This window comes from Solanum pennellii, chromosome 9 (assembly GCF_001406875.1).
Source record: "Solanum pennellii chromosome 9, SPENNV200".
Classification (NCBI taxonomy): domain Eukaryota; kingdom Viridiplantae; phylum Streptophyta; class Magnoliopsida; order Solanales; family Solanaceae; genus Solanum; species Solanum pennellii.
Genome location: NC_028645.1, coordinates 16,758,995 through 16,768,670, shown reverse-complemented (window position 1 = coordinate 16,768,670; position 9,676 = coordinate 16,758,995). Strand labels below are relative to the sequence as shown.

The following is a 9,676-nucleotide window of genomic DNA, read 5'->3' as shown; positions in this document are numbered from 1 at the left end:
TATATATATATATATATATATATATATATATATTCTAGTCACATGTATTTTTGTAGTTAATTTTCCTTAATTTCAAAATTAAAATCCTAGAGTTACCTGTAAATTATATATTATAAACTAAAAAAAAATGTTAACCCAAATAACTTTTACAAGGAAAATTATATGACAAGACAAATATGTGATACGTACTTAGAATCATTATAGTTCAAAATATTATAATTGGCATAATACATAAATATGCCCTTTAACTTGGTTTCGAATCACATTTATGTCCTGTAACTTTTGGGTTTGCACAAGTATGCACTTAAACTTGTATAAAGTTGAACAAATAGACACACATGTCCTGCATATCATCCTATATGTCATTTTTTGTTTTATGTGGTGTCCGACATGTATTGTGTCATGTAGGACTCATGTGTTTATTTATTTAAAAGTTGGATAGTTAAGGTGCCTGTTTGTGCATTATAAAAGTTGAAGGTCAAACTTGAAATTTGAAGTCAAGTTTATGATATGTATTATGTCATTATAATTTGTAGCTATATGTAGAGTTTAATAACAAATTTCTCTCTTCTCTCCCTTTGTCTCCCTCGCCTCTCTCTGTCCCTCCCTCTTGCCCCCTCTCACACCCGCCCAAACCATTGCAACCCAAAAACTATTCCACTTAAATATGACGATAGTATTTTTGTTATTTTATATCAATTATATTTTGTATTATGTATCAATTATATATGTGTTATGTATCACTGTATTATTACAACTTTTATTCTGTCAATCATACACAAATTTTGTTCGTTAATACTATTGATACAATTATATTCAATATGCGATACAAATCAATTGCATTTAGACAATTATATTTGTATTTGTATTCTGCATCAGTTGTATTCGTGATGAATCGGAAACAACATGTATTTATGCTCTCTCTTTCCTCTCTTAATTTTGTTCATTTGTTTCCTCCTAAAATGAATACAATATACAAATCAATTATATCGATTATATTCGTGATATAACCTGATAACAATGGATACCACATGTATCCAACCTCTCTCGCCTCTCACCTCTCTCTCCTAATCCTCACTCGCCTCTCTCCTCCCTCTCCTAATCTCACTCACCTCTTCTAGTCTCGCTCGCCTATCACCTCCCCTAATACGCGGCTATAATTCATAATTAAAAAATTATAGTATTATGTAATTAAGCAAATTGGTTAATAACATTTTGTCAAGAAAGAGTAAATAAAATTATTAGAAAATGCATAAATAAAATTTTAAAAAGAAAATAAAGATCTCCTCTAAAGTTGAATAAAGTAGTTGTTGTAGTAATGATTTGTGGGATGCTTAAAATGAATCACAGAAATGGAGGCAAAAAAAGCAGCAATTTCTTGGACGGCTGATTTGTCACATGTTGAAGAAGATCTCATTATTAGGTCAAACTATTAATGACGTGTCAATGCTGACCTGTCATTTCTCGGGTTTCATGATAATCCTCAAAGTCAAGAACCAAAAACACAACTACTAACTTTTATATTGCCAGCAAAATCACTATTCTATGACTTCATAATAATACAACTGCCTTTCTTATTGTCATGTTTATTAAAAACTATTATTTCAAAATACTTGTTGTTAAGGAATAATTGAATATTTTTTTCCAATTTAACCTGAATTAGTATTAATTGAAATTAAAGAAGGAAAAATTACATAAGAAGATAATATATGCTATGTAATTATTTGTTATATATGACTATAGTTTAATAAATTTATAATTCACTGTTATAATATCTATCTAATAGCTATTTTTCAATTTAAAAGTATATCTTTCAAGTTCAATAAATCTATAATCCACTGCTATAATATCTATTTAATAATTATTTTTCAATTTAAAAGTATATCTTTCGATTAGTGTATTTTTAGGCTTAATATTAGGCATCATATTTTTCAAATATCCATCTTTCCTATTTTCTCTCTCATGAATTAGGAATTTCAACTCATTTAGGACTTACTATTCAATGGTTTAGTGTCCTCAATGGCTATTTTGCGCTCATAACTCATATTAATACGTTGATATGCAACAATGAAGACTTAAGAACTTTTAATTGACTAAAGACATAAGCTATGATTTTGTCATTCTGCATTAACACACAATCCAAACCAACTCTAGACGCATTACAATATACGACAAAACGTTGAGAACCTTCTGGTATGGTCAATGCTGAGGCAGTAGTCAACATCTTTTTCAATTCCTGAAAAATTTTCTCACAAGCTTCAGATCATTGAAACTTAACTGTTTTCTAAGCTAACATGGTCAAAGAGGACAAAATAGATGAGAACCCCTCTACGAACCTTCTATGATATCCAACTGTACCGATTCATTTGGTCGTTTTGATTACTAGAGTTTTTCATTGCATAAAAGACTATTTCGATAGATTGTAAGTAGGTATTTTGAACTACTCATAACTACATTTATGAATTAACACTAAAATTAATAGGATTTAATATTTATTAATCCATAATTTATACCCATATATAAATCAATTAAATAAAAGAAAGAAGGGTTGTATTATTTGGTTATCAGAATACAAATAGCATGCACCCCATCTTCTTGGTTCTTAGCACCGCCGACAAGTTTGATGCAACGTCTACGGATTGAAAACATTTGGAGGCATTGAGGAAAGGAAAAATTTGAGGAAGTAGCTTGCTTGACTTCAACTCTTAGGTGGAGGTAGGTTATCGTTTATGCTATTTGATAGTAAACTCTTAGTAGTGATTGATAAACATTGAATGATATTGTGAAGTTTTTTATGTACTTGATAGTGTGGTTGTGTAGCTTGGTTGTGTGTTTTGTGATTGATCTGAAATCCTGAGACCATGGAATATATATTTTTGAACCCTCTTTATCGAAGTGATGCCTTGAATAAAGAAGGATTGATGAAATATTATCAATGAATAGAAAGTGGTGATAATAAGTGATAAATTAATGGTATTATTGGATAGGAGTGTCATGTTCAGACACGATATAATTTGATCGGAGTGTCACATTTTGACACGGTATTCTTGGATTGGAGTGTCACGTTCCAACAAAGAATTCTTGGATAGGAGTGTCACGTTTCGACACGATATTCTTGGATCGAAGTGTCACATTCCGACACAGTATTCTTGGATCGAATTGTCACGTTCCAACACGGTATTCTTGGATCGGAGTGTAACGTTTCAACACAGTATAATTGGATAAAAGTGTTACGTTCTGACACGATAGTATTAAAGGAAAAAAACATATGGAATTAACAGAATGTAGTCAATCTCAAAGAACTCAATTTCCCAAATGGTTTAGTTAAAGGCATGAGTCCTCATGGATGATTTTGATATTGTTGACTTATTACATACTTACTTTAGTGTTGTCGACACTGGTTCATGTTGTTTGTTGCTTATCACCTGTTAAGTGCTATAGTTGAGTCCATACTATTATTCATTGTATATTAGTTTCTTTTTTTAGGTTGGCCGATGATACCTACTTAGTACATGTTGCCCTGTACTGAGCCCTACTTGTGCTTTTTTTTTCCAGTTTATGGAGTGTAGTGAGTGTACCAGCAACTTTAACTTTCCCTCAACTCTAGTCCGTCTCTAGCAGATCAGGTTCTAAGGTGAGCTATTAATTCAAGCTTGCGTTGGATTCTCTCGGTCATGACATGATGTCCTATATTTACGGACACATATCATTTTATTCTTTTATTCTGGTGTATTTGATATTCTTAGACTTAGTATTTGGAGATTAGATGTCCTTGATGCGATTACTTTCTGGTTTTGAGAAATGATATTTAGTAAGATTTTGAGCTTTCACATTATGCTTGTATTTTGTAAGTGAAGGTTAAATTTGTTGGTTCTCCCACCTAGGAGGTGAAGTGTGGGTGCCACTCACAACTCCATTTGGGTCGTTACATCAACCCCAAGAAACTACTAATATTATTTGGAGATGTGGGTCTAGGTCAATTCTACATTGCCTCTATTTTCTGAGTATAAATTCTAATTCAATCACCGGAAACAATGTAGCCTAAGAATACCACAGTTTCAAGCCAAAATCACACTTAGAAAACTTGTCAAACAACTTTTTATCCTTTAGAGTTTGGAGAACTATTCTGAGATGACTAACATGATCTTTATCATTTCTCAAATAGATTAGAATGTCATCAATGAACAGGATAACAAACATATCTATTCATAAGGTCCATAAAATTTGCAAGCGCATTAGTTAAACCGAACGACATAAGCAGAAATTTATAATAACCATAACAGGTCCTGAAAAAATGTCACATTCCTTTACTCTTAACTGATGGTAGCCAGATCTAAGGTCTATCATGGAGAAACAAGTGTCACCCTGAAGTTGATCGAAAAGATTATCAATTATTGGAAGAGTATACTTATTCTTGATTGTAACCTTATTCAACTGACGGTAGTCTATACACATCCTAAGACCATCTTTCTTTCTCACAAAGAAGACCGAAACGTCCCAAGGTAAGACACTTGCTCGGATAAAACCCTTTTCTAGGAGATCTTTCAACTGCTCCTACAATTGTTTTAACTTTGTTGGTGTCATTCTATATGGAGGAATAGATATATGACGACTATTAGGAAGAATGTGTATATCAAAATGTCTTTCTCTCGACTTCTGAAAACTCTTTTACCACTGAAACTAACTGAATAGGGCGTATCTCAACACTAGAGTCATTAACACGAATTAAGTGATAGACGCACCCCTTGGAGACAAACTTTTTGGCCTTGAGGTACGAAATACAATGAACCTTAGGCATTACTGAACTACTTTTCCACTCTAAGACTGGCTCATTTGAAAACTGGAACTGGATAACTCGAATTTTACAATTGACTGAGGCATAACAAACATGAAGCTAGTCCACACCAAAAATGACATCATAATCTATCATGTCTAACTCAACTGAATCGCCATGGTGTTCTTGTGATTGATGGAAATGGTACAATCACTATAGACTCTATCTACTAGAATAGATTCACCAATTGTTGTAGAAACACTGAAGGATTCACTAAGTTACTCAAAAATAACATCAAAATTTGTTGCAACATAAGGATTTACAAAGGATAAACTCACTGCTGATCTAGCAAAGCATAAACATCCAAGTTAAAGACTTGTATCATACCAATAACAACATCTGGAAAATTCTCTTTCTTTTTTAGACTAGTGATATCATACATACGATTTCCTCCTCCGCGTGCCCCTGAAGTATCTCCTCTAGATGTAGTTTTTTCTATTGGAGCAACTAAATAAGACTGGGCTCTATTGCCCCCGTTACCATTCCTGCTTGTTTTTCAGAAACTCTCGCATAAAATACCTTTCTAGCCACACTTAAAGCAACCAGTGGATCCATCACGACACGTCCCTGAGTGGTTCCTTTACCACGTAGCACATGCAGGAGGCTTACTACCCCCTTGTGCCATACTACCCTGAGAATAAGCAGGTGTAGTTTTGAAATTCTTACTATTGTACTCATTTTTGTTCTTTGGTGTAGGTGTACTAGCAGATGATGGAGCAGGTCCCTTTTGTTTCCGTTGGAAATAATACCGATTTTCATTAATTTTCTGCTACTCGGACTCATTCCCTAATGTCTTAGCTCTTTTGTTCTTAAACTCTTCTCTATCCCTCAACTTTTCCTCATCAACTTGTTGCACATGGATCATTATCCTTGCTATGTCCATATCCCCTATCAGCATAACTGCCTAGCCTTCCTTTCTTGACAAGTGTGATGACCCAGCAACAAATAAACTCATCTTGCTCCTCATGTTAGCAACCATCTCGGGAGCATAGCGAGAGAGTTGTGTGAACTTCAGACTATACTCATGAGCGCTCAAAAAATCATGCTTAAGAGTGAGGAACTCTCTTACCTTAGACTCTCTCAGTTCTAGGGGAAAGAAATGCCCAAGAAGGCCTCCTTCAAACAATCCCAACTCACATGTAGTGCTCCCTCAACTCGGTTCTTCTTCCATTGGTCGAACCATATCCTAGCGACACATTTCATTTGGTATGTATCTAGTTTTACATGCATGATCTCAAAAACCTTTTGAAGATCTTCAACAAAACTCTCCGGATCCTCAGTAACACTAGAACTTGTGAATCTAGGAGGATTCATCCTTAAGAACTCGCGGATCCTGAAAGTATCAACCACTTCCTGAAGATTCCCTCTATGGTACCCATCTTGATCGGTCTCAACTTGGTTTAACATCCGGATAGCCTAATAGCACTTAACATTGGTGACCTCTCCTTGGGGTTTCATTTTTGGTGCATTATGTACCCCTTGTTCAAATGGTTCAACATTCTATCTAGACAGACGATCTCGAACAACTCTTCGTGGAGGCATGATCTAAAAGACACACACAAGCACAAGTTAGAAGAAACTTTATAGACATGAGTATGAAAGAAATGAGGGAAATTTCTAAATGTTGCAACTTCCTAATCATAGATGTTGCGCTTCACACCGATAACTTGGACTCTAGAGACAATACTTCAAGACTTCATAGACTCCCTAGGTCTCTTGAATCTTGTGCTTTGATACCAAGTTTGTCACGCCCCAAGCCTACACCTGGGGGGATGACACTCGAGAAGCATTGTTGGTCCCAAGAGAACCCTTGGCCTGACTTAGTTACTCAGCGAACACTTAAACACAGGAAATGGTCTCAAATAAGAAACGTATGAAATAAACTTAGAATGTCTTAAAAGAATCATTCAAACTAGTCAAGATGGCTACTCAAATCTTAAAACCTAAGCCAATAATAAAGTAGTGACAAATGAGCTAACTGATTGACTATCTCTAAAGCCTCTAATAACTGAGATCGATGTCGAGACAAGGCCCACGACATCCTAATGAACTAAAATACTGAAAGCAATGAAAGGGATCCTCCAAAAAGCAAAGAGACTCACCACAAAACTATGAATGCTCAAATGGATCAACGAAGCATTCTATATTGATCTCGGTTACCTGTGTATGAATCATAAAAAGATGCAGACCAAATGATATTAGTACATTGAATGTAAGAGTATTTGAGGGGAATGCTGAAATATGACATAAGCTTGAAATGAACTAAAAGAACAAATTGGTCTTAATTCAGCTGACCTGAACTTAACTCATTTCTGTATAAAGCATTAATGTAAATACAGTATAAGGAAAAACTTTTAAGAAATAATTAACAACTTTGTTTGTATGAAAAGATACAATATGAACTCTGTTTGTATATGAAAATATAGTATATAAGAATACACAATACTTATGTGGGAGTTTCTCTAACCGATAACCATATGTTGACACCAAATTTTAGTCTGATAGTTTTCAAATTAATACTATTTGAGTATTTTATTTTAAATAGTTCAAAATACATGTTATGTCATTTTAATGCAATTTTATGATAGTCATCCTTTTTCTCAAAGTATTAGGATTTTTATCGATTGTTTTGTTTATATTATTTTGTCACAGCCGGAAGTTCAAATATTTGTTCATTTTTTATAAAATCATAATTTTAGTTAAATTATATTTTTACATGTCATTGTTATGTTTATTACATTTTTTTATAATATTCATTTTATTTGTTACATTGTTTATTCATTTTAATATTCTGCGAAGTCTAAAAAGTCATTAAAATTTGAATAAAATTTGTATACACAACTATCTTATCAACCAACAATTTTTGGGTCACGATCTCTAGCCCTTAACTTAGGTCCATTTTTAAGAATTCCCTGTATATAGAATATTTGACTCATTAGGTTAAGGTGGTGGATAAAATTTAGGAATATTTAAGATTTTTAGGGTTTAAGAGATTTTTTTATTGTTCATTCTTTTTTTGTGAAAAATTTTTACGAAGTTCCGCCGGAATCCGGCGAGTTCACCGCTCAAAACCTGTTTCTTTTTTTCAAGCAACAATTGGGAACCAGCTAGACCCATCATTATCTTCCTTCCTCTCCTCCCTTTTCCGACCAGCCATTCAACTACCAAATCACTGTCAGAACCTACCTCAACACCATTGCAACTCCAGAAGCGAACATCAACCAGAACCCACCCAGAGACCAAAAGACCGAAAAACTCCATTTCCATTTTTCCCGTTTCTAGTCAGCAACTCACGCAACATGTCCCTTCGCCTCTCCCCCTTAACGATTTTCTTCCTTTTGCAGGTGCTCCGGCTATCCAAAGCTATGCCTCGTTGTTGTTCCGTTCTCTCTCCGGCGTGGTTTTATTTCTAGTGAAGTAGTAACTGGCATCTCTAGATCCGAAAAACTTTTGTCCAGTGAGCCTCTTTAATTCTTTACATTTGATTAATATTTGTCTTGTACTTCATTTGTTAAATAATTTATTTCAATAAGTTTTGTTATTGATTCAAATGTTGAGTGGATTGTTCTTATTTAATATTTGCTCGTTATTTTTTGCTTTGTTCATAAATTAACTTTGATTTTGTACTTCATTTTGGATATTGACTAATTGATTTACATATTTTATTTCATAGTATGGAGTAGTAATTGATAACTGTTCACTTTCATTATTTTAATTTGTTCATTTTATGACTTGTTCATATTCTCATGAAGCTCTGTTTTCAATTTTTTTTAATGTAGTTCATTTTGATATCTTTTAGTGGATATCCATTTTTCTTTTATTTTGTTTATATTATATATGTTTTAGTCGTTTTGTTTTATAGTGTATATTTGGTTGCTTCTAATTTACGTAATGATTGTATGTGTCTTTAAAGGATTTTCAGCAAGTTGGTGTGTTCCTGTTTTATTTATTATATGGTTATTGTTATTATATTATTATGTTGTTACCTTAGTTGTTTCAATTTATTTTATTTTGTCCTTTGTTTGTGTAATATTAATTTTATGCTTGGAAATATAACAAGTCTAAAATTGGACGATGAAGAAATTATTGTCGATTTTCAAGACCTCCCATGTTAATAAGACGGGTTTTGATTTTTAAGTTATTATCGTGTTTATTCATATTTATTCATTACTAACACTTTTACTAACTATTTACATATTTCCAAAGGCGCTTCCCATAGAAGCTATTTGAATTAGGTTCGAATATTACTCGTATTCATTATTATTTATTATTGACGATAGACAAATTTAGGCGTCTATATTATTGTTTTATCATATTACTTTTGTTACTAGATGTTTAGTATACTTGTACATTATTTTATTCTCCTTCTTAATTTGAAAAAAATGAATTCAGTTGGGACCCACATTTGTGGATTTCGAAGGATGCCCTAAATCTTTCCCTTCGGAATAACTTGAACCCTTATCTAGATCAATTGGTTTAATAGACTTTCTATTGAGTTAATTAATTAATTGATTTCCTAGTTTTTCTAAAAATTAGATGGCGACTCCCTCTTTTTATCTCTTTACACTTTTATTAAATTTCTTTTAACTAATTCCTTTAAAATTGAGTCACCGAGACGTTGGGCCCTCTCTCGGGATGTCAACACCATCACATATGGTCTATTGCTATGATATAACATTTTTCTTTACGCTGCTAGGGTCGTCATATACCTTGCCGAGTGTATAGAACTTTACTACTAAGTGGATCACTAGTCTATGCTAAAAAACACTAAGGAATCATATAAAAAGTATGACCCTTCTCTATCCATGGTGGCTACATGGTTTTGGGGGGGGGGGGGGGTAG

General features: G+C 33.4%; 1 long non-coding RNA gene across 1 annotated transcript in view; it reads left to right on the top strand.

The window, feature by feature from the left end:
• Positions 1–7,702: 7,702 nt before the first annotated feature.
• Positions 7,703–9,676, top strand: part of LOC114078647 — a 6,593-nt gene continuing 4,619 nt past the window's right edge. The window contains exon 1 of the long non-coding RNA XR_003580343.1: positions 7,703–8,291. This is a non-coding gene — a long non-coding RNA (uncharacterized LOC114078647). The remainder of the gene's footprint in view (positions 8,292–9,676) is intronic.